The 24,645-nt window shown below is 37.4% G+C and overlaps 1 long non-coding RNA gene across 1 annotated transcript in view; it reads left to right on the top strand.

Annotated features, from left to right (window-relative positions):
- The first annotated feature begins 2,521 nt into the window (after positions 1 to 2,521).
- LOC119467514 overlaps positions 2,522 to 24,645 on the top strand; it is a 233,114-nt gene continuing 210,990 nt past the window's right edge. Inside the window, exon 1 of the long non-coding RNA XR_005196053.1 lies at positions 2,522 to 2,639. This is a non-coding gene — a long non-coding RNA (uncharacterized LOC119467514). The remainder of the gene's footprint in view (positions 2,640 to 24,645) is intronic.

Raw genomic sequence — 24,645 nt, 5'->3', positions numbered from 1 at the left:
CTCCTTCAGTTCTGCTCTGATCTTAGTTATTTCTTGTCTTCTGCTTGCTTTTGAGTTTTTTTGATCTTGCTCCTCTATCTCTTTCAATTTTGGTGATAGGGTGTCGATTTTAGATATTTTCTTGTTTCTCATGTTAGCATTTATTGCTATAAATTTCCCTCTAGACACTGCTTTAAATGTGTCCCATAGGTCCTGGTGTGTTGTGTCTTCATTCTCGTTGGTTTCAAAGTACATTTTTATTTCTAACTTCATTTCATTTTTTATCCATTCATTGTTTAGGAGCAAGTTGTTCAGTTTCCATGTGATTGTGTGTTTTTGAGTGCTTTTCTTAATCCTAAGTTCTAATTTGATTGCGCTGTGGTCTGAGAGACTGTTTGTTATGATTTCTGTTCTTTTGCATTTGCTGAGGAGTGATTTACTTCCAATTATGTGATCAATTTTAGAGTAAGTGCAATGTGCTGCTGAGAAGAATGTGTATTCTGTGGATTTGGGGTGGAGTGTTCTGTAGGTCTGTTAGGTCTGCTTGGTCCAGATCTGCATTCAAGTCCTGGATATCATTGTTGACTTTGTGTCTCGTTGATCTGTCCAGTATTGTCAGTGGAGTATTAAAGTCTCCCACTGTTATTGTGTGGAAGTCTTAGTCTCTTTGTAGTTCGCTAAGAACTTGCTTTATATATCTGGGTGCTCCTGCATTGGGTGCATATATATTTAGAATAGTTAGCTCTTCTTGTTGCATTGATCCTTTTACCATTATGTAATATCCTTTTGTCTCTTTTGATCTTTGTTGGTTTAAAGTCCATTTTATCAGAGACTAGGATTGCTACCCCTGCTTTTTTTGCTCTCCATTTGCTTGCTAAATCTTCTTCCATCCTTTTATTTTAAGTCTATGTGAGACTTCGCGTGTGAGGTGGGTCTCCTGAATACAGCACACTGATGGGTCTTGACTTTTTATCCCATTTTCCAGTCTGTGTCTTTTGATTGGGGCATTTAGGCCATTTACGTTCAACATTAATATTGTTATGTTTGAATTTGATCTTGCCATTTTGTTACTGGCTGGTTGTTTTGCCTGATAGTTGATGTGGTTTCTTCACTGCATTGTTGTTCTTTACCATTTGGTATGTTTTTGCAGTGGCTGGCACTGGTTGTTTCTTTCTATGTTTAGTACTTCCTTCAGTAGCTCTTAAAAGGCAGGTCTTGTAGTGATGAAATCTCTCTGTAATTACTTTTCTGTAAAGGATTTTATTTATCCTTCACTTATGAAACTTAATTTGGCTGGATATGAAGCTCTAGGTTGAAAGTTCTTTTCTTTAAGGATGTTGAATATTGGCCCCCACTCCTATCTAGCTTGTAGGGTTTCTGCTGAGAGATCTACTATGAGTCTCATGGTCTTTCCTTTGTGGGTGACTTGACCTTTCTCTCTGGCTGCCCTTAGGATTTTTTCTTTCATTTCAACCCTGATGAATCTGACAATTATGTGCCTTGGAGTTGCTCTTCTTGAGGAATATCTTTGTGGTGTTCTCTGTATTTCCTGGATTTGAATGTTGGCCTGCCTTGTTAGGTTGGGGAAGTTCTCTTGGATAATATCCTGAAGAGTGTACTTGGATTCATTCTCCCTGTCACATTCAGGTACACCGATCAAGCATAGATTAGGTCTTTACACATAATCCCATAGTTCTTGGAGGCTTTGTTCATTTTTTTTTCACTCTTTTTTCTCTAATCTTGCCTTCTCATTTTATTTTATTGATTTGATCTTCTATCGCTGATATCTTTTCTTCTGCTTGATCGATTTGGCTGTTGAAACTTGTGTGTGCCTTGTGAAGTTCCCGTGTTGTGTTTTTCAGCTCCAAGTCATTTATGTTCTTCTCTAAGCTGGTTATTCTAGTTAGCATTTCATCTAACCTGTTTTCAAATTTCTTAGTTTCTTTGCATTGGGTTAGAACATGGTCTTTTAACTCAGAGAAGTTTGTTATTATCCACCTTTTGAAGCCTGCTTCTGTCAGTTTGTCAAACTCATTCTCTGTCTTGTTTTGTTCCCTTGATGGTGAGGAGTTGTGATCACTGGGAAGAGAAGAGGTGTTCTGGTCTTTGATGGTTTCATCCTTTTTGCACTGGTTTCTTCCCATCTTTGTGGGTTTATCTCCCTTTGATCTTTGAAGTTGGTGATTTTGGGAGGATTCTCTGAGTGGATGTCCTTTCTGTTGAGGTGGGAGCTATATTTTTTGGCCTGTAGAGGCACTACTGGGCTGTCTTGGATTCAGTCAGGTTGCTGGGTAGGTGGTCCTTCCCTGGAGTTTGTTTGCAGGTGAGATTAGCCCCACCTTCCCAATGGCATCTTTTCTTCCCTGAGATTGATCTTCCCATTTGGGGTCAGACTGGTGTATTTGCTGCCAAGCTCTCTAGTGTGCAGGCTTCAGTTTGAGTTTTGTGGTGGTGGGGACTGCCAGGCCTTATAGCCTGTTTCCCTGCTTTCAACTTCTGCCTCTTTCTATGTGACAGGTCGTCCTGCTGGTGTTAGTCCAAACTTCTGCCAACAACTTGCAGCACCTGGTTGGAGTCATCGCTCAGATTTGCATCAACAACCCATAGCACCCCTCAGTCTCACAGGGCTCTCGTGGACCGTGGATTGCAGGAGGAATGAGGTAAGCACAAGATCAGAATCGGAGCACCTAGGGAGTGACGTCCCTGACCCTGACCCTCCGAGCCAGCTGCATGTTCCTTTCTGGCCTTTTCCTAAGTTATAAATAGCCGCTGGAATGGAGAGGGAGATGTCTAAAAGAAAGTTTATTCATTATAGTGAATAAATACATTTGTCAGTGTTGGGGTGTTTCAGAGGAGATGAAAGAAATTTGAATTTTCCCAGTGTTACTTGGAAATGTATCTGTTTTTAGCAACCACACAAGGTAATTGTCATATACAATAAAGTTTGAGTGAACTAAAATTTTAGGAACTTTAGCAACTAATTATGACTCAAGAGAAGTAGGAAACTACAAGAAGATTTCCACCCATATATGCGTTTGGTTTTGGCTTAATATATCTGGGCATGTGTGTAGATTGCATGATGCTTAGGAAAGGATATAGTGTGAGCTTATTGTGTGTATTTATTACTTGAGAATGGTTATGCATATGCAAGTATGTTGGCCATTTTCTGTTGAACTTTAAAAATACTGATAGCAAAATGCTCTCTATGATTTTAGGAAATATAATTATCAAGGGGTTCTGTGAAACAAAGGCATAACTTCTTTAAAGACACCTCAAACATGTTTTTCATTTTTCTTGCTACTTTATTCTATGTGTAAAGGAAAAATGTCCAGAATGAGGAACATAAATGGTTCGTCATTAAAGAGAAAGTACATCTAATTATATCATCTTCTGGAACTTTTCTTTTTAAAACTCGTTTCCAAGTTGGGATAAAGAGAAATGATCAGTTGCTTTCTATTTTTATCAGAAGTTGGAAACTTTTTTTTTGAGAATCTCAGGACAAAAAGAAATGTAAGCTCACTAGCATTATTTTATTGAAGGTTTGAAGAAGAAATGCAGAAAAACAGAGTTTGTACATGAGTGATTTTAATTGACTAACAGTGTTAAATACTGCACCAGAAAGGCCTAGGGACAATCTGCTAATAGCAAAAAGATAACCCAAATCTAAAAAGTACTGTCTTTTTATTGGACAAAGTAAAATAAAATTTTGTAACACATTTTGACGTTCCATGTGACTCTATAGAAGAATTTTTTTAAGTCTTAGAGGCCAAGCTTTAAGAAACCAAAAGTTCATGTAGTCTTTTCATCTTAACTAGAGTGGTAGCTTCACTCTTTTCTTTGGTCTATTTATTTAAATGTAAGTTTCCATTCAACACAAGATTTTAAGTGAGCAATTTGTGGAAGTGTTTTTGGGTTTAATTATCAGTTTACAGAGTTTCCACTAGTGGTAAATATTTATACCATACTGAGTGTGTTGAATTAAGGCTTACTGTTAAAGAGAGGGAAGAATTAAATTACCAAAATATTACTCAGTTTGTTCCACCTGCAAAGTGCACTGATTTACTTAATCTTACTCTGTCAGTTTTAAAAGCATGATTATAATTGCAAATGCTAAAGTATCACTTGTCCAAATGACGAGATTGTTGTTAAAGATGAAAGAAGAAAAAAAAGATGACATTTAGAAAAAATAAATCTATTTATTGTTCTACCTCATTTTGCTTTTTTCAGAAGTACTGGAAAATATTATACAGATCAAAGGAAATAAAAAATACACAAACCTGCTGAAAATATCAGAGTCAAAAGTCTCAAAAAGAGAAAAAAAAAAGAAAAGAAGGTTGTAAATTAAACAAATCAGATAAAAAATTTAATGAAACCCCAATACCAGTTAAAAGGAGTAAGAGAAAGCAGATAACCTATCCAGATCTATTCAGTGGGAGCCACAAGAAAGCTTTGCTTTGTGTCTTACCAGTAAGACACAAGTTTATCTATTGGTTCTTAGCAAATGTATATAACACTCTACCATTTTGGGGGACTAGAGTTGGCTCCTTATGCAAAATACTGGCACACACCACCTGTGTGATGCTAGATAAGTCACTGAGAAGCACGTCAAACATGTCCTTGTGCCGTTGTCTCTGTTGGATTTCTCAGTCATGTTTCCACCATGCACCACAAAAAAAGTCTCCTTGCTTGTGATACCTAGTTTGTTGGAGGGAAGGGTAACCACAGTAGTATGTCACGTAGGTTCTTAGTCAAGTCAAGGAAATTTTTGAACTTTCTTTGATTTCAAAGGTGAAACCAACTTCTGCGCTAGACCGGTTTACAGTAGAAGATTAGAGTTTCAGTGAGAATTGGAAATATTAAAGGAAAGCAAGTCTGTTCCATTTTGTTGCCAATTGAGACAAAATAGTCAAAATGATGACAAATGTAATATGCATATGGAAGTTACTATGAGAATTAAATGACTTAGTGCATATAAAGACACTAGTTTTATGCTTGGAAAATAGTAAATACTTGCTATTATGGTTCAAGTATATGATTAGTTAAATGGATTTTTGTGGGTCAGAGAACCCAACCATACATAACAAAGGATTCTCAAAAGTAAAATTTTAGGGCTGGGTATGGTGGCTCATGCCTGTAATCCCAGTACTTTGGGAGGCTGAGGTGGGTGGATCACCCGAGGTCAGGAGTTTGAGACCAGCCTGACCCTGTCTCTACTGAAAATACAAAAATTAGGTTGGGTGTGGTGGTTTACCTCTGTAATCCCAGCACTTTGGGAGGCTGAGACAAGCAGATCACTTGGGGTCAGGAGTTCAAGACCAGCCCTGTACAACATGGTGAAACACCATTGTTATTAAAAACATAAAAATTAGCCAGGCGTGGTGGTATGCACCTGCAATCCCAGCCACTCAGTAGGCTGAGGCAGGAGAATTGTTTGAACCCAGGAGGTAGAGGTTGCAGTGAGCCAAGATCGTGTCACTGTGCTTCAGCCTGGGCAACAGAGTGAGACTCTATCTTAAAAAAAAATACAAAAATTAGCTGGGTATGGTGGCTTGAGCCTGTAGTCACAGCTACTTGAGAGGCTGGGACAGGAGAATTGCTTGAACCTGGGAGGCGGAGGTTGCGGTGAGCCAAGATTGTGCCACACACTCCAGTCTGCGTGACAGAGTGAGACTTCATCTTAAAAAAAAAAAAAAAAGCACATAACAAGATTATAACTGGGGCCACTGAATCAACTTTGAGGTCTTACTATTTTTCAACATTGCTGAAAAAAAGCCTTCAGGATAGCAATCGTGTTGTTTCTGAGAGACAGCAGGCTTTAGCAGAAAAAGCCCTATCTTTGGTATCAGACAGATGTGAGTTAACATCTCAGTTCTGCCACTTACTAGCTGGGTGACCTTGGTCATGTTGCTTTGATTCATCTTCAGTTTTTTAATCTGTGAAATACAGCTTGTGATGAGCAGGAAACTGGCATGCTTTGTGTGATTTTAGGCACACATAAGGTGCTTAACATATGTGCATATCCTCAGGTTCTCATTCTCTTAATATGATCTATCACTTAAGAGTATTTAGGTTTGTGCAGGAAAAAAATTGCTTATCAACGTACATAGCAATGCAGATTAGTCCTATGCTAAAGAGATATTTTATATTCCAAGTATAATTTAGTTTCTTTCATATCCTTGTTACCAATTTTCTTTTTGATCTTCCACTTAGCTAAGTGCATTATACTTTAGAATTCCTTCAAATTAGTCTTTGTTTAACAGCAATAGATTTTTAGCTTTGTCAAATATTCTTGGCTTTCAAAGTAGAATTCTCTTTCATAGATAATAAAATAATCAAATCTGAGATCCATAAAATATTTTTCCCCAATTTGGTTAAATAAAGTTGAAAACAAGGACTCCAATTTTTTTTTTCATAAGGGAAGCAACATATGGTCTTCTGTGTCCTCAACTTCAGCAGTCCCACTGTTGGGTAAACTTCACATAGTTCTATTTGCTTTTGAAAGGTTAATAACAGAGGTCTATCCAGAGGTTGACTCTCTCTCTACCCTTTTACCTTCTAGAGTGGTAGCACAAAAACTTTTTGATCATGTATCACAACGGTAAAATAAGAAAATTTGAGCTTTTACTTTTTTGGGTAAATATATATATTTATATGTTCTGTATGGTCCATCAGCACATACCATACTACATATTATGCACATTATAAGATGTATCCTAAAACAGGAATAAAGAAGATTGAGAGAAAGATGAACTAAATTATATATTTAAAAATATTTTGGTAAGTCATGATGATTTCAGACTATTATAATATTCTACTTTTTCATGGCATAATATATACATGGGGTGACTTTTATCAGAAATGATTGAGGATACAAATTGGTATTTTGAATTGCCTCCCTAAGACTTTTGACTGATGTGAGCTGACTTTTTGTCAAACCTGTTTATATTATCATTGTTTTGTGTAGTGGCATACTGACACGAAGTTTGTACTTAAAGAAGGAGTTAGTGTCAACTCTGCCATTTCCTGTTAGTCACTTCTACTTCCATTATTAGAATTTTGTTTGTGGTTTTGTTGCAGGAATCTTTTAGTGGCTTACCTATTAAAGTTAATTTCAATAGATAATACTCTTAAATCCTCTTAATTAGTCACACACTAAGTGCACCATGTCACCATGAATTAGAAATAAGCCAGTGAGGGATAACGCTCGATCAACCTCTCCCATATGTGGAACTTCACTCTTGACTTTAGGACATCTCACCCAGAGTAGGTAAATGTAGCCCTCTGATTGGTAGACAAGCAGGGAATATCCTGGTCAGTCCATGTATCAAATACTTGTAAAGTGCAATTTCTTGTTTGTTCTAGGAGAAAAGATAAGTAGAAATAGAACTGCCAATATTTCGTTTCACATTTTAGCTGGTCACCTCTTCAGACCCTGCATTGAATTTGAGAGACACCCTTTCAAGAGCATGGGTCAGTAAATCTTTTCTGTGAAGGGGAAGATACTAAATATTTTCAGCTTTGTGAGCCAGATAGTCTTGTTGCAAGTCTTCAGCTCAACCACTGTAATGCCAAAACATCTATAGACAATAGAAAAGTAAATGAGTGTGGCCATGTTCCAATAAAATTTCATTCACAAAAACAGGCATTTGGTCAGATTCAAAATGGATATCATAGTTTGTCAACTTGTTATCTAGAGAATACTGAGCCTGATCAAAACAAATAAAATAATGAATCCCATATTTACCAGAAAATGACTTGAGAAAAAAGTCTTTGAAGCGGGTGGCTTAGCTTAACTCACATTGGACTGCCCAACTTTCATGATGCTAATTGGTAAGTTGATGTAGCCTTCTCTTCATCTCTGATTCATTTGTTGTCTTTCTTAATCACACACACATATACATACATGTACATACTGACACCCATCCCCATATGGTAATGAGGTAGCTGCTGTGTATTGAAAATTAATGAGAAGATATAAAGGGAGATTCATATGTGCTCTGATTGACGCAGTTGTAACTTTTTGGCAGGAAGAATAAAGGGACTTTCCCAAATGGCAGAACATCTTCTTTGTTTCAGCAACCCTCAAAAACTTTAGCAAATCAAGAGAGCTTTAACAAATCATGAGCAAATTATGTCAAGGAATGTAGACAAAATTGAATGTAGACAAACACCTCAAATAACAAGTTACAATTAAAGAGAATTAGCAGAAGTGTTTTTTTTATTTTCACACAGAGAGGCAGGAGAGGATCTTTGTCTAATAGACTCCCTGCCTTTTGTGTTAATTTTCATGTTTTCACTTACACTCTGTTTACATTTCCTTCCACCTTTTAGGTGGTTTTCCAACCCTCGCCCCCAATTGCTTAGGGTCTTTAAGACATCCAGAACCTTCAACAAAAGGACTCCACATTGGCCAGCTTTGCCCCCAAATTGCCCTTTCTCCTCTCTTTCCTCTTCCCATAAAATAGCAGCAAGCATAGATGATAATTATTTTCATTAGTGAGCCCTCATAACTATAGGATGATAGATGCAGGACTTATCTAATAACAATATCCAGGGAAACTGCTGTAACAGAGTTTTTTTTTTTTTTAAATATGTAAAGAAGAAGTTATTGGTTGTGTAGTCATCCCCATTTAGTTAAATTTCCAGTGTGGTTAGGCAAACATGATAAAGGGAACCAAATTACCTCATCATTTTCTTGGACTTTGGGCTTAATTGACAATTTTATATAAATCTCTTTACTAACACCAAGAGAGCTTGTTGATGTGGCATTTTAGTAGAATAGATTGTTTCATAGGAATGCAGTTTCCAGATAACTAGAGCTGACCCAGTTAAGGAAAGTGAAGAAAATCCACATTATTATGTAGGGCTTGTCAGGCATGGTGTTAGATTCTTAATAAGTTTTGATTTATTTAGTCCTTCAATAAATTTAAGAACAAAGTATTATTATGCTATTTTAAAATTTTACAAAGAAGAAACTAGAGTTTTGAGAGCTTATGTAACTTGTTCAAGCTCACAGGATGGGGAGGGGGCAGAATTTTGACCCAAACCCCAAACTGCTTCTATCGCCTGATGCAACCTTCTTAATTTTTAAAAGTTTGCATTTGCATGGTCCTATTTTTAAGTATTGTCATAAACTCTTCTACCTTAATAAAGAATGCTAAATATTTTTCAAGTTGTTCTTGATAATTCAGTGTTGGCATATGAATCATAGCCCCATGGGGACTTTTGAAGTATGAGGGATATTTGTCTTAGGGGCCCATCTGGAGTGTTTTTTGAGCTCTTATGTCTATTTCTGATCAGTTTTCAATCTTCATTTTTATCAACAGGCTTTTGACTGTCACTTTTTATTCCTCTTTCTGTGACTGTCTTTCTCAAGGTAGCCAGTACTATCCATTTCTAATTTTCAGTCTAAAGTCTTGATGACTGCAAAACCAGACAACCATGCCTATTAGAATTATGTCTAAAGGTGATATTTTTAGATCAGAGTGAGGATCTGAACAGAAAAGGCTAGAACATAATTATTTCAGCTAGTCACAGACATTTTTTATTTCTCCCAGTAGTCTTAACTTTATTTTATAAAATTGAGATCCCTGCAAAAGTGAGCTGGAGAAAATTGAGACTTTCTCATGTTTATCTTAGTTATATTTTAGAAAAAAGTACTCATAACCTAATTTTTTCTTAATATTTACTTTCAATTCTAGCTTGCTAAACTTGTCTCTCTTTTTACTCCCTTGTCCATCTGATATGTTTTGTCTCTGTGTCCCCACTCAAATCTCACCTTTAATTGTAATAATCCCCATGGGTCAAGGGCAGGACCAAGTGGAGGTAATTGAATCATGGGGACAGTTCTCCATGCTGTTCTGGTGATAATGAGTGAGTCTCATGAGATCTGATGGTTTTATAAGCATGTGGCATATCCTCTGCTTGCATTTATTCTCTCCCCTGCTGCCCTGTGCAGAAGTGCCTTCTGCCATAATTGGAAGCTTCCTGAGGCACCCTCAGCCATGCAGGAGGTATTTCTTCATAGCAGTGTGGGAACGGACTAATACAGTAAATTAGTACTGGTAGAGTGGGGTGCTGCCGTAATGATACCTAAAAACATGGAAGCAACTTTGGAACTGGGTAACAGGAAGATATTGGAACAGTTTGGAGGGCTCTGAAGAAGACAGGAAGATATGGGAAAGTTTGGAACTTCCTAGAGACTTACTGAATGGCTTTGACCAAAATGCTGATTGATAGTGATATGAACAAGGAAGTCCAGGCTGAGGAGGTCTCAGATGGAGGTAAGGAATTTATTGGAAACTGGAGTAAAAGTGACTCTTGCTATGATTTAGTAAAGAGACTGGTGGCATTTTTTTCCTTTCCTAGAGATCTGTGGAAATTTGTACTTGAGAAAGGTGACTTAGATCCGAGTCATGGCACCAAATATATATATATTTATATATATGTGATTTAGGGTACCTCGCGGGAGAAATTTCAAAGCACCAAAGCATTCACGATGTGACTTAGGTGCTCTTAGAAGCATTCAGTTTTATACATTCATAAAGATGATTTGGAATTAGGACTTATGTTTACAAGGGAAGCAGAGCCAGAGCATAAAAGTTTAGAAAGTTTGCAACCTGACAATGCAGTAGAAAAGAAAAACCTATTTTCTGAGGGGTAATTCAAGCCAGCTGCAGAAATTTGCATAAGTAACAAGGAGTCAAATGTTAATTGCCAAGACAATAGAGTAAATGTTTTCATGACATATCAGAAGTTTTTATGGCAGCCCCTCCCATAAAATGCCCAGAGGACTAGGAGGAAAAAATGATTTCATGGGTTGGGTCCTGGGCCTTACTGCTTTGTGCACTCTTGGGATTTGGTGCTCTGTATTCCAGCCATGGCCTAAAAGGACCAAGGTACAGCTCAGGCCATTGCCTCAGAGGGTGCAAGCTCCAAGCCTTGGTGGCTTCCACATGGTGTTGAGCCTGTAGGTACACAGAAGTCAATAATTAAGGGTTGAGAACCTCTGCCTAGATTTCAGAGGATGTATAGAAATGCCTGGATATTCAAGCAGAAGCTTGCTGTAGGGGGAGAGCCCTCATGGAGAACCTCTGTAATGGCAGTGAGAAAGGGAAATGTGGGGTGGGAGCCCCCACACAGAGTCCTCACTGGGGCACTGACTGTGGAGCTGCGAGAAGAGGGCCACCATCCTTGAGACCCCAGAATGGTAGGTCCACCAACACCTTTAACTGTGCACCTGGAAAAGCCACAGACACTCAACACCAGCCCTGAAAGTAGCCAGAAGTGGGGCTATACCCTGCAAAGCCACAGGAGTGGAGCTGCCCAAGGCCATGGAAACCCACGTCTTTCAACAGTGTGACCTGGATGTGAGACATGGAGTCAAAGGAGATCCTTTTGAAACTTTAAGGTTTAGTGACTGTCGTATTGGATTTTGGACTTGCATGGGGCCTATAGCCCCTTTGTGTTGGTCAATTTCACCCATTTAGAATGAGCGTGTTTACCCAATGCCTGTACCCCCATTTTATGTAGGAAGTAACTAACTTGCTTTTGATTATACAGACTCATAGGCAGAAGGGACTTGTGTTGTTTTAGATGAGACTTTGGACTTTGACTATTGGGCTAATGCTGGAATGAGTTAAGACTTTGGGGAACTGTTGGAAGGGCATGATTGTGTTTTAAAATGTGAGGACATGAGATTTGAGAGGGACCATTGGTGGAATGATATGGTTTGGCTCTGTGTTTCCACCCAAATCTTACCTTGAATTGTAATAATCCCTATGTGTCAAGGGTGGGACCAGGTGGAGATAATTGAATCATGGGGGCAGTTTCCCTCATGATATCCTTTAGAGAATGAGTGAGTGTCATGAGATCTGATGTATAAGCGTCTGGCATTTCCCTTGCTTGCACTCATTCTCTCTCCTGCTGCCCTGTGAAGAGGTGCCTTCTGCCATGGTTGTAAGTTTCCTGAGGCCTCCTTGGACATGGACTACTGTTAGTCAATTAAACCTCTTTTATTTGTAAATTACCCAGTCTCGGGTATTTCTTCATAGCAGTGTGAGAACAGACTAAGACACCATCTATTTCATGTACAAAGATTAAGAGTTGAAGACTCTTTTATTTCTTTCAAGGAGTTACTTTAAAATAAATCCAGATATAACACTGTTATAAAGGAGGCTGTTGTTACATATATTGAGATACAACACTGCCTACTTCTGGCCCCTGACATGTAACAACTGCATGAAATAAAAGCCCAGTCCACCTGTCCTGATGGCCAGTGTTAGTCCTGACCCTCAACTCTAGAATTAGGAAATATTTTTCTAGAATTATTTTTACAAAGCTCTCTACAACAGAGGATTTAAGGACAAGTAAAACAGACTTGCTACTAGCAGGGATTTTATTTAATCACTGTTGTCCTCATTATAAATAAGAAATTTTTTTTATTGCTTCCTTCAGACACAACATTTTACTAAATGCTGCACTCTGTCTCGTGATATAACCTTCATACATTTAATACACTAATATAAAGTTGAAGTCATTAAAAGTGCCTAATAATTCCTGAGACCAATATATAGCTCTGGTGTTTACAGTATCCATGGTGAGATTTAGAAACACCACAGCAGGTCAAGATAATGGTAAATTTTTTTATTAGGAGGGAAAACACTTTTTGTGTTATTGAATGATTTCAGTTGTTCCAAGATGTTGTTCTGTCTGCTATTTTATTTAAATCTTGCAAAGTTGTGGAGGAAATATTTGTGTTAGTCCATTTTCATACTGCTATTAAGAAATACCCATGACTGGGTAATTTATAAAGAAAAATAATTAATGAACTCTCAGTTTCACATGACTGTGAAGACCTCACAATCATGGTGAAAGGTGAAGGAGGAGTAAAGGCACATCTTATATGGTGGTAGGCAAGAGAGCATGTGTAGGGGAACTGCCTTTTATAAAACCATCAGATCTCATGAGATTTATTCACTATCACAAGAACAGCATGGGAAAAACATGCCCCGATGATTCAATTACTTCCCACTGGGTTTCTCCCACAATACATAGGGACTATGGGAGCTAAAATTCAAAATAAGATTTGGGTGGGGACACAGCCAAAACATATCAGTATTACTTTTGCCAGAGCTAAAGGAAGTCCTAGGATTTTGCAAACTATGCTAGGTTAGGCAAGTATAGTACGTAGTGGTGATTAGCTATGCAATATCTATTTTCTTTTCCCTGTTTCCTTGCTAGGATATCCCTAATATTGTTTAGGGTAGAAATATGTTCCATTAAATATTTACCTTTGCTACTCTTGTACTAGGCATTTACATGAACCAATTTTTACTAATGAGACTAAGTGAAATTCTGCTGAGCATTCCTGGCTCAGCTTCTGCCTTCTTTACTGTTACAGGCTGAATATATGTGTTCCTGTATTAGTCTGTTTTGCATTGCTGTAAAGGATGGGCAATTTATAAAGAAAAGAGGGTTATTTGGATCATGGTTCTTCAGGCTACACAAGAAGTATGATGCCAGCATCTGCTCAGTTCCTGGTGAGACCTCAGAAGGTTTTTACTCATGGTGGAAGGTAAAGAGGAAGCAGGCACATTTCATGGAAAGAGAAAGAACAAGAGAGAGAGATCAAGAGAAAGGGAGGAGGAGACAGACTCTTTTAAACAACCACTGTGGTGTGAACTCATAGAAAACTCACTCAGTGCTGCAGGAAGGGCACCAAGCCATTCATGAAGGATCTGCTCCCATGACCCAAACATGCCCCACTAGGCTCTACCTCTAACATTGGAGATCACGTTTCAGCATGAGATTTGGAGTGGATAAACATCCAAACTATATCAGTTTCCTAGTAAAATTCATATGTTGAAGTCCTAGCCCCTGATGTGACAGTATTAGGAGGTAGGATCTTTGGGAAGTAGTTAGATTTACATTAGATCATGAGAATGCGGCCCTTGTGATGAGATTAATGCCCTTTTAAGAACAGGTAGAAAGACCTTTCTTCCATAAGCATTCAAAGAGTAATGACCGTCAGAGCTCCTAGCAGGAAGAGAGCTGTCTAGAAAGTGGTCCCTCACCAGAGATGGATATGCCAGGACTCAGCACCTTGGACTGCCCAACCTCCAGAGAAATAAATTACTGTTGTTTAAATCACATGGTTTATAGCATTTTGTTGTATCAACAGCAGCCTGAGCAGACTAAGACACTGACAAAGAGGATAGTGAGCCAGTTGCTATCCCTCTTCCTCCTAATTCTGCTTTGAATACAGATATGATGTCCAAAGCTTAAGCATCTGTTGTGTAATCATTGGGTGATAAGTACAGAATAAAAGCGAACATACTAAGGATGGAAGAACAAAGGAAAAAAAAAATCTTGGGTCCTTGATGGCATCTTTGAGCAACTAACATCTTGTAATCATCTATTTTCAAACTTCTTGTTAGTTAGGAAAAGGAAACCCTTATTTGTTTAAATTACTGCAAGTTGGGTTTCCTGCTATTTGCAGTTTAAAGCAGCCATGAAAGTAAAATATGGCTATGGTTCATTATTATTCAACTTTCCTGTCTACAAATAGATGTTCAGTTTTTGTTTCTTTGCAATTTCACAAAGCAGCTGAATGTAATATTAAAAAGGAATGTCTTTATTAAGTCAACCTTCTCAACAAATAAAAATTTAAAGGTGTAACTAGGGAGAATCTCTTTAAGAAAAATTGTTTGAAGCCAAAATATTTCTAATAAGTATTCCAAAAAACTCTTATTATCTGGAGAAATCATGACTTTAATAACAGCCTTTGCAATGGCATTTTTTAACGGCTTTTGGCTTTTTTTGGTCATTCCTTCTCAGAAGATACTGGCATGAAAAATGTACTTTTATCACTACATGGAAGGCTGTATTTTCAGTCAGTCTTCAAACATGATTAAAAGTCCATTTCTGTAATGAACCAATAAGACTGGGGTGATTTTGTTAGAGTCTTTGAAGGATCAGACACTAAAGTATCTAAAAATACAGTTCAAATACCCACATTACTTTCAAATCGTTTGTAACAGTTATTGGAGAGCTGTGTTTCACCAACTTTATATGTATATATATGTGTGTGTATATATATATATATAGATATATAGATAGATAGATAGATAGATAGATAATTTTTGCCTGCCTATGTATTTATGTATTTAATAGAGGCTCATAACTACTAAAAGCATTTGGGGAATGAGATATATTAATTACTGATGGGCATCCTGAAGATGTCATTGCATTTCTTTGTTGTTGTTGTTGTTGTTGTTGTTGAGACAGAGTCTTGCTCTAAAGTGCAATGGCGTAATCTTGGCTTACTGCAATTGCTACCTCCTAGGTTCAAGCAATGCTCCTGCCTCAGCCTCTCGAGTAGCTGGGACTACAGGTGTGCACCACCATGCCCAGCAAATTTTTGTTTTTTAATAGAGATGAGGTTTCGCTATGTTGGCCAGGCTGGTCTCAAACTCCTGACCTCAGGTGATCCACCCATCTTGGTCTCCCAAAGTGCTGTGATTATAGGCATAAGCTGTTTTGCCTGGCTTGCATGTCTATTTTTTATGGAGCCTTCTATTTTTATAAGCTGGAATGCTCTTGATATGTGCTGTCCATTTTTAATGTCATCACCATATTTCCCCATTTCAGTTGTAATCATCTCTCATTTGCAAAGTCACTATCTAGTCCTCGGTATATTAGGGCCAAGGACTGAGGAAATTAGATTTCAGGATAAAACACAACTGTGGTTTTGGAGAATTTAACTTTTCTCTCATTTTAGATTACACTAGGGGTAATTTTTTTTTTTTTTAAGTTGCAATGATCCGAATTCTTATCCAGACAAGTAAATAGGCCTGGGCTATAGCGAAAAAAACCAGCAAATATCAACCACCCACCCAACCAACCAACCAAACAAAACGCTTTGGCTTACCTGGAGAGTCATTCTAAAACAAAGCTATAACATAGGACAAATTTCTTGTCAATGTCCTTGTTATGTATTCTATCTCCCCCTCTCCTTTTATGAAACTGTACAAAGAAATTCAGTTTCTGCATGTTGTCTGGGGCTCTATATTCTAAATCTGTTTACACATTCTGTTTCTAACCAAAAAACAGGCCATGTGTCCTATTCCTTCAGCATGACTTTCTTGACTATATGTCATGTTGAACTGGATAGATACCATTTTAAATAATGCCTTAATATATCTGTCCTCCAAATTTATTTGAAGTATGAAAGAGTGAAATTGCTTATTTAAAATGACTTACAGCTATTTGGAGGCACGAATAGCCCTAATAGAGTCTCATAACTATTAGAAGTATTTGGGGAATGAGGTATATTCTTGTTTTCTCACAAACATTACATAGATTTTTTTTCTATACCAGCTTTAAAATGGCTGACTTTACCTTAATGGCTTCACACACCTCCCAAGCAACTGGAGAAATAAAGTTTTAAAAGCTAATTTTTAAGATGATAAATTGAGCCAAAGAGAGACTTAGCTACTCTCCGCATTCTTTTCAGTGTCACACAATGACTTGGTATGGATGGAGCTATATTTACGCCATTTTCAATTTAGCATGTTCTCCATAAATTACTACAGACTTTATGTCTCTGTTTTTTTTTTTCCATGACCAATATTTATTATGAAACAGTCAAGGTCAGCTTTTCAATTCTATCAGTGAGCAATTGCATGGAAACCAACTGGATTGGTTAAGAGTTGAAGGATCAGAGTCAGCCCCAAATAGCCAGATTGACCATGCAACAATTTCCTCTTAAAATGTGATCACCCGTAACCTAGCTCCTGATAAATATAAATCAGTGTTATTTAAATAGCATCCTGAAGGAATAGTATACCATTCCAAAAGCATTTTTCTTCAGATGGATTGTTAACTAAATGACCATGTACTCTGAATAATAAGACCACTGGAAGATTTGTTATAGATTTTGGTGTGCAAACAGTAACCACTTTGAATTCACATAGTGTGTGTGTGTGTGTGTGTGTGTGTGTCTGTGTGTGTGTGTATATATAAAATTTTTCTTTAAAAAAAACCTTCTTTTAGCTGACATCCAATACAGAGAAAAGAATTCTAAGTCATAGTCTCAGGGAGGAGGAGGAAAGTGGGTGGACAGAGAAAGGGAGCCTTGCAAAACCTGAGTAGGTGGTCTGGTGCTAACACTCTCTGATACAGATGTTTCCATTTCTGTTGCTGTAAGAAATAAAGCCAAATGTGACCATTTGTCAACACCTGGAGAAAAACTTTGAAGAGGTGACTGTGAATCATATAAAAGGCTTTTCTAAGCAACAATTTGTCGAAGAAAAATTACTCAATTTAAGAAAGGGAAATATTAAATGGACATACAGAATTGCTTTGAAAGCTAAAAAAAAAAAAAAAGAAAAAAAGAAAAAAAGAAAAAAACCCAGTTGGTTAAATTTCTGCAATATATAAAACTCCATAATTCTCTTTTCAAATGTTTTTCCTTTTGAAGCAGATTTATTAAGAAAATCCTTAGGTTATCACAGTTCTTGTCAGTAGTGGTAAAATGCTTCAGAATGACTGAATCATTCTTTTGAATTCTATGATATTATTTTGAAGCTGAGATTTATGTACAGAAGAAAGGATCTGAAAACCTCTGTATTTACCTTTTACTCCCTATATTTGAAAACATGGAGAAAACATGTGTTTAAATTAGCACATGGTCTCTGCTCTTCTCAGGTTAGTAGATCCTACAGGGGACCCATTTTTCACAACTTGTTGCTTTCAGACTTCAGGAATAAGCAGCAAATGGTCATTATTTTCTCTTCTTATTGCTGTAAAAAGTGGAAGATACTTTGAAGGGCACTTTTATCAGGATTTTTCTGAATTCCGGATGTTGTTTGTCTTACATAATAGGATTTGAGTATGTTATGTGTTTCCTGATTAGTTTTTCTGATTAGGACATAGATAATCATCTGAAGTAAGTGCTGCTGGATATTTTTGGACTTCACATAAATGTACATGAATATGGGTGGCAGGAGCATAGTAAATAACGCAACTCTGAGTGATTAGAGTCTAATATGCTATGTTGTCAGGGAAGAAATGTAGGTTCAATTTCCAGTTGTAGCCTCTTATAACTCATCCAGATCTTGGTGTAATAGAGACTGACCGTGTATGAATGTGTATTTAATGTTTTCTCTGAAACCAGTAAAAGAGTCAGAATTCTAATTTCAGAATTATACTTCCCCTTTAATGTTCACTTGTGATTTGAAGTATGTGATCAATTGCATGGGTACATTCTGTACAGTTGGATATTGTTAAAGGTCTTTCTAAGAAGAAAGGAAGGTAGAAAAGTAATACACAAATAAATAAAAATAAATTGTGTTTATCAGACTGAGGCATCAATCATATTAAACTTTGAAAATATGTAAACAATTTAAATTGTGCACCTCTTTTTCAATCCATCTTTGTGCCAGGTGGCAAACAACCTCTGTTGCACTCGTGAATGTCTAGTATCCTGTGTGCTAGCAATGCATTGCTGGTCCTAGTGTCAATTCACAGACCCGTTCCTCCTCTCCCTATTAACAGCTGTTTGTCTGCAGGTGGCATTAGAAACTGAACCATGCATTCCTCTGTGTACCTTATAGGTGATGAAGCTGAGATGCAGAGATGAAGACATTGGCTTTGAGGTATGGCCTAATGCCATGCCAAATACAAGAATTCAGGGCTTTTTAATTCCCAGTTCTATGAAACATCAGCTTTTATTTTCTCTTCATTTCAGCTGCATAGTATCTTCTGTAAATCAGGCTCAGCGGCTGTACTACAAACACTGACTGCCAAACACGGGCACTTAACACCCTGTAAATGGGCTGTCAGGACTTGCAGGACAAGAGACTACAATATATAATCTGGAGCTTGCTTCAAAAAGGCAAATTGACCCTATAATTTCAATTCTTATTCTCTTCTTACATTCCACTGACATAGCCAAAGGAGTATAAAAACATGGAAAAATCTGTATGAGTTTCAAAACAAGCCTGTCTTCTATATGCCAGAGGAATCTAGGTAAGATACAGTGCAAGTGACAATATGTTCCAGAAAGGGCACTGACCAGCCTGTGAATTGCTGTGTGGGAGCTACAGCTGGTTTGGGAAGTAAGTGGATGCAATCCCAAGTAGAGCACTGCACTGGGAATAGTATCAGGTGAAGGAAGGAGCAAGCCCTTGAAAAGTTAGGGTGGAGAGTAAATCCCAGTTCTTCCATAAGCTGCTGGGGATGTTCAGGTGCCAGCAAATGGTGACAGGCATTTGCATGCATTCTCAGCTAACATTTGATGAATGGAAGAGCTTAAGGGGGCTGCCAGTATGGGATGTTTTCCTCTTTGGGCTGGACGATATACCTAAGATCTTGTATAGAGTTCAGAGTGAAATTTCTGGGCTTCAAAATCAGAGCCTCTTTCATGGTTTTCACATACACTTGTATCTCCTACAAACTCTGTTTCCTCTCCTATATTTCCTCAGGTTAAAGGTGGGAGTCTTTACATATCTGAATGTTCTTCACCCACAGACTATATGTTCCCACAGTGCTAAACGAGGGATGGGTATTAATAGTTGAGGGTGTCCAGGTCTTATGGCTCAGTCTCAGTGGGTTGGGCTTGGCTTCTCTTCCAGCAAGTTGGGAGCATTGCCCTTATCTTTAGCTCCTTTGCCTAGGGCCCAGGAAGCACAGAGAGCAGAGGAGCAGAGTTTCTTTACTACTGTTGAAATCTGTTTAGTCTTTTAGCGCTCCATAACCCAAAGGACTCTTTTCAGGTAAAAACGTATTAAACCTGCCTGGATGGATCCCATTTGATTTAGACAAAATTCAAGCTTCTCTCTCAATCCATAAGGAATTTATCTACATCTATAAGTTTCCTATTTAAAACACTACATGCATGGGATTTGTATTTCCTATTTATTCTTTTTTCAGTGCATCTATGCAGCATTTTATGGGAACTACATCAGATCTTGTCTAAGAGCAAAGGTTTTTACATTAAACCTAAAAATATTTTACAAAAACATTTTAAAGAATTTTTTTCATAAAGTGAAAAAATCCTTCTATGGGTGGCACCAAGGGGAATTTTTGGCTTTTTGTGGCATTTTCCCGATGACCCCCAGTAAGAGTGAGCTAAGTATAGCCATGGCCCTGCCCATGACTGGCTTCTAATAAGATAAGTCATGTCAGTTAGAAAAGGGAGGGAGGGCAATAGTCTTGTTTATGTTGAGACTCAAGGACAAACTTTGAACAGAAACTCTTCACCACAGCTGTGGAGATCCTGACCTGAGGCGGCCTCTACCCATCTCCATCTTTACCTCCTCACAGACAATCCGACTCTAATCTGTGGAAACAGACCCCAGCAAAGTTGAACGTTGCTGCCTTTCTCTTATATGGAAGACAAGAAGTAGAACAAGACAATCTTTTTAAAAAGTCTTCTTTCCTAATTCTGAACAATAGACTGATCTTTTTCTCCCAACCAACTACCAACAGCCACCTATACTTTCAGAATGAACAGAGAAAAATCAAAAGAGATGTGAAAAGTCATCAGTTCTTCATCAGAAAGAGATTTAAAGAATCAGAGCAAAAATCTCCTGATGAAGTCAACTTACTACACAGAACTAGAGACAACTTCACAAACTTTATTTTTTTATGTTTGAAGACTTAGAAGGGTGTTGTATCTATGAAATGGGAACACTTTAAGATAAATAAAAGAATAAAAAAACACAGGCTTGTACTTTATAATATAAAAATACCACAATGAATCTTTTCTATACTTTAAATTTAATCAAAATAAAAATCTCCCCCTTCATAGCATACAGTACTATGCAGATACAGCAAATGCATGCTACAAAAGAAAGATAGACATGGATACCAGAATGCAGAGAAAGTTAACAGTTATATACAGACATTTACCATGAATTTAAGAAGAGTCATGATGAACTTACTTTGGAGATAGAATGTAATGGGAACTCCAGGGAAGGAGAGAGAAAAAGATGATACAGAAGAAACAATAAACCAAAAAATTATAAAATTTTCCCAAGCTCAAGAGAGACTTGAATCTTCATATCAGTTACATAACTGGACAAAATTATTTAAAATGATCCATATTTAGATAATCTTATTGAAATATCTGTATCCAGGCAAAAAATTTCTTGTGGCTGCCAATCATACTTTTCCTTGGAAGTGTTCAATACTATGATAGAAAACAATGAAACAGAGTTTTGCAGCAGAAATCATTGTGACCCAAGTACTGTACATCCTGCTAAAGATTTTTCATGTGCAAGAGCAGTAGAAAGACATTCTCAGGTATGAAAGAAATCAGAAAGCAAATTACCAATGTGCTGTTCTTGAAAATATAAATCAATGAAGTATTTGTTACCAACTAAGAAATGCATTGACGTGAAAGATGGGAAAAAAAATGGCAGTGAGAAACAAAGCCAGTAAAACAAAGAGTTAAAACTGAATGATTATTATGACTAAAGAATTATGGAAAAAAATAGAAACATAATGGGAGAAATAGTAAATAACATATTTTAAAAATCCCAGATTATTCCCATAAAAGCTAGGAGATGGGGTGGTTTGATAAAGACTGTTCATTGTTCACAGAAATCCATTCTGCCCTCCTGCCACAGAAATAGAGTTGAAACTGTGTTAGTTAGATAATGATTTTTGTTCAGTTAGACTCACCTAGTGCTTGCTGATATAATGGCCACGTGACTCTCTTCTTATAAAAGGTAATCCAGCTAGACTACTGTATACTTAGTGCTCACCAATATATGTGGCTATATGAGCACTTCTTATAAATACAATGAGAGGAGAAGTGTTGGTTTCCTCTTTAGGTCTTACTGAACCTTAAGTAAGTGGTGGCAACATTGCCCAAGTGGATGGGGGACAATGTGTTGGGAGGAACTTGGGTCTCTGGTTAAATAAGGAACTGTTCTGCTGATCTGGACCATTCACATATGGCATATGTGTGAATGAGAAATCAACTTCTTTCCTGAGTCACTGTGTCATTGGAACTTTTTGCTACAGTAGAGTAGCTTTACCTGACCTATATAGATGGTGTGACAGGAGGAAAAATTGTGCTTAAGGCAATGTATGTGATTATCCTTGTGGAGACAAAATATAATCTAAACATATAAAATTTTTTACTGACAATTGGATCATCTTATACATATTGTTTTGAACTTGTTACATAAAATAATATATTTTGGTCATTCTCTCATGCCAATATATAAAGAGTTATACATTATCTGTAACTTTCAAATAGTATTCTATAGTATGATGGCTCTATAATATATTGAATTATTTATTCTATGTGGGAATTACATTTTCCCCCTAATATTGGGCTATTACAAATAATTCTATAGTGAAATGTTACATGCACATGTGCAAGAATTTCTACAGATTATTCTAGATGTGGAATTTCTGGTGTAAAGACATGCATATAGGGGTTGCAAAATTGAGTTCTGGAGATCAGGGGAGTCAGAGGTAAGCGTTCTAGGTGGTTCTCTTGGCAGCCTCTTGCCCTGCTGGTATTTATGGTTGTCTGGAGTCTGCAGTTGTATAACTCAAGAGTTTCCCTTCTTGGCCTGACTGGGGCCCAGTGAAGCCCCTGGCTAACTCAGCCCTACTTCAGATTCCACTGGCTACAAACTCCTGTATAAATGTAGTATCCATTAGGAGTCTACTAAAATTTCTCAGGATCATTTTTTTCTTGCTCTGGTAGCCTCCATGGCAAGTCTGGTGGTTACTAACTTAGTGTCTATACCACCTGGAGTTAAAAGTGGTTTGAGGTTTGGCATGGTGACTCACACCTGTAATCCCAGCACTTTGGGATGCTGAGGGAGGTGTATCACCTGAAGTCAGGAGTTTGAGACTATCCTGACCAACATGGTGAAACCCTGTCTCTACTAAAAATACAAAAATTAGCTGGGCATGGTGGTGGGCACCTGTAATCCCAACTACTTGGGAGGCTGACGCAGGAGAATCACTTGAACCCAGGAAGCAGAAGTTGCAGTTGCAGTGAGCCGAAATCGCACCACTGTACTCCAGCCTGTGCGACAGGGCAAGACTCCGTCTCAAAAAAAAAAAAAAACAAAATGTGGTTTGGGAAGGCTAAGCTTCCTGCTAGATAATGCTGCGCTACCAGATTGCTGTGGTAACATGTTGGTAGGATTAGAAACCAGCCTGAGAGGTTGTTTCCAGATTTCTAAATAGGCATGGAGCAATAACTCCCATTTTGGCTTCACTATTACCACAGATAACATGACATACCTTCCCGTCACTGAACTAGAGCCCTGAAATGGCAAATCTGGCCCCTCATCTAAGTATTATTATTTTTTTCTCAATCCCCCCTCTTCCCACTCTCTCTGTCTCTCTCTTTCTCTTGCCCAGAAGTTCTTCCTGGAGGGAGCAAGTTTCTTTCATTTTCAATGTATAACATCTTCCCTCTTTCTGACTCTGCTTAGCCTTACAAGTGGTGAAATAGATGTCCTTTAGACTAGAAAATAACTTTATGAACAAACTTCTCCAATTTTGACTGATTTTATATTAAAGATGGAGATGAAGAAATTTGAGAAATGCTTAGCAAGACATGCCAAACTATTGTCTGTTATGTATTTCTATTTTGAAAGATAGCTGTGTTACATTTCCTTAGTCTTTCTTTTTTGAACAAATGTGAATTTCCCCAAGGCAGATAGATGCTTAAGGAGGAAAAACGGCAAAAATCTTGTACTTGGAAAGGCACACTGAAAATTATATATCTATGTGTGTGTATACCCCTGACTTTATGCATTAAAATGTTGACAGCTCTTGCCAATTTAATCCAAAAATCATTTTCTACTTTAGAAACCCTTCAATAGTACATGAATGTGCCTCTTTTCTTCATGCTCTTGCCAAACAATGGACATACATTTTTTTAACTTTTTGTTGACTTAATAAATATATGTCTGATTTGTTTTAGTTTCCATTTCTTATCACTAGAAAAGACTATGCACTTTTCATGTTTATTTGCCACTTCTTTTTTTCTTTTGTTAGTGGCCTGTGAACATCCTTTCATAATTTCCTACTAAGTTGTTTCACTTTTCTTATATATTTAAATATCTTATTGGTTGTGTGAGCTAATATATAATCCATGCTACAGGTTAAGCAATTGATAAATAAATGTCTAATACATAGCAGTAACTCAATATGGGTTGTGTCAAAGAAATAAAAACAAAATTTTCTCCCAACCCAGGAACCATCTTCACAAAGACAGCAGAGGAAGAAAATGGTTTTATTATTGAATAAGCATCACAGCAGAATGTGGTGCACATCACATGCAATCCACTAAGAAATTGCAAAGATAAAAAGGAATCTCACCCTTTTATACAGCCAAGAGAATAAAACCCATCACAAAATGTTTTCAAGATGAACAATAACTAGTCTTCAAGTAAGCAGACTGGATGACACCATTTGTTAAACATAGTTCATCCTAGATTCACCTGATAATTAGGATGACCATCTGTGTTAGCTTGTTGGCTTTATCCAGAGGAAAAACAAAGTTTTAATAGTTTTTTGACAAGAGGAAGTTTTGCAACTTGGAGCAAAGTGCCAGACAAAATTAGGCTCCTAACCTCCCACAGTAAGGGAAAACAGGGGCACTAACTTCCTTTATGATTC

Source organism: Cebus imitator, unplaced genomic scaffold (genome assembly GCF_001604975.1).
Source record: "Cebus imitator isolate Cc_AM_T3 unplaced genomic scaffold, Cebus_imitator-1.0 Scaffold298, whole genome shotgun sequence".
Lineage (NCBI taxonomy): Eukaryota > Metazoa > Chordata > Mammalia > Primates > Cebidae > Cebus > Cebus imitator.
The sequence above is the reverse complement of the archived record's forward strand: the minus strand, read 5'-3'. Positions and strand labels throughout refer to the sequence as shown.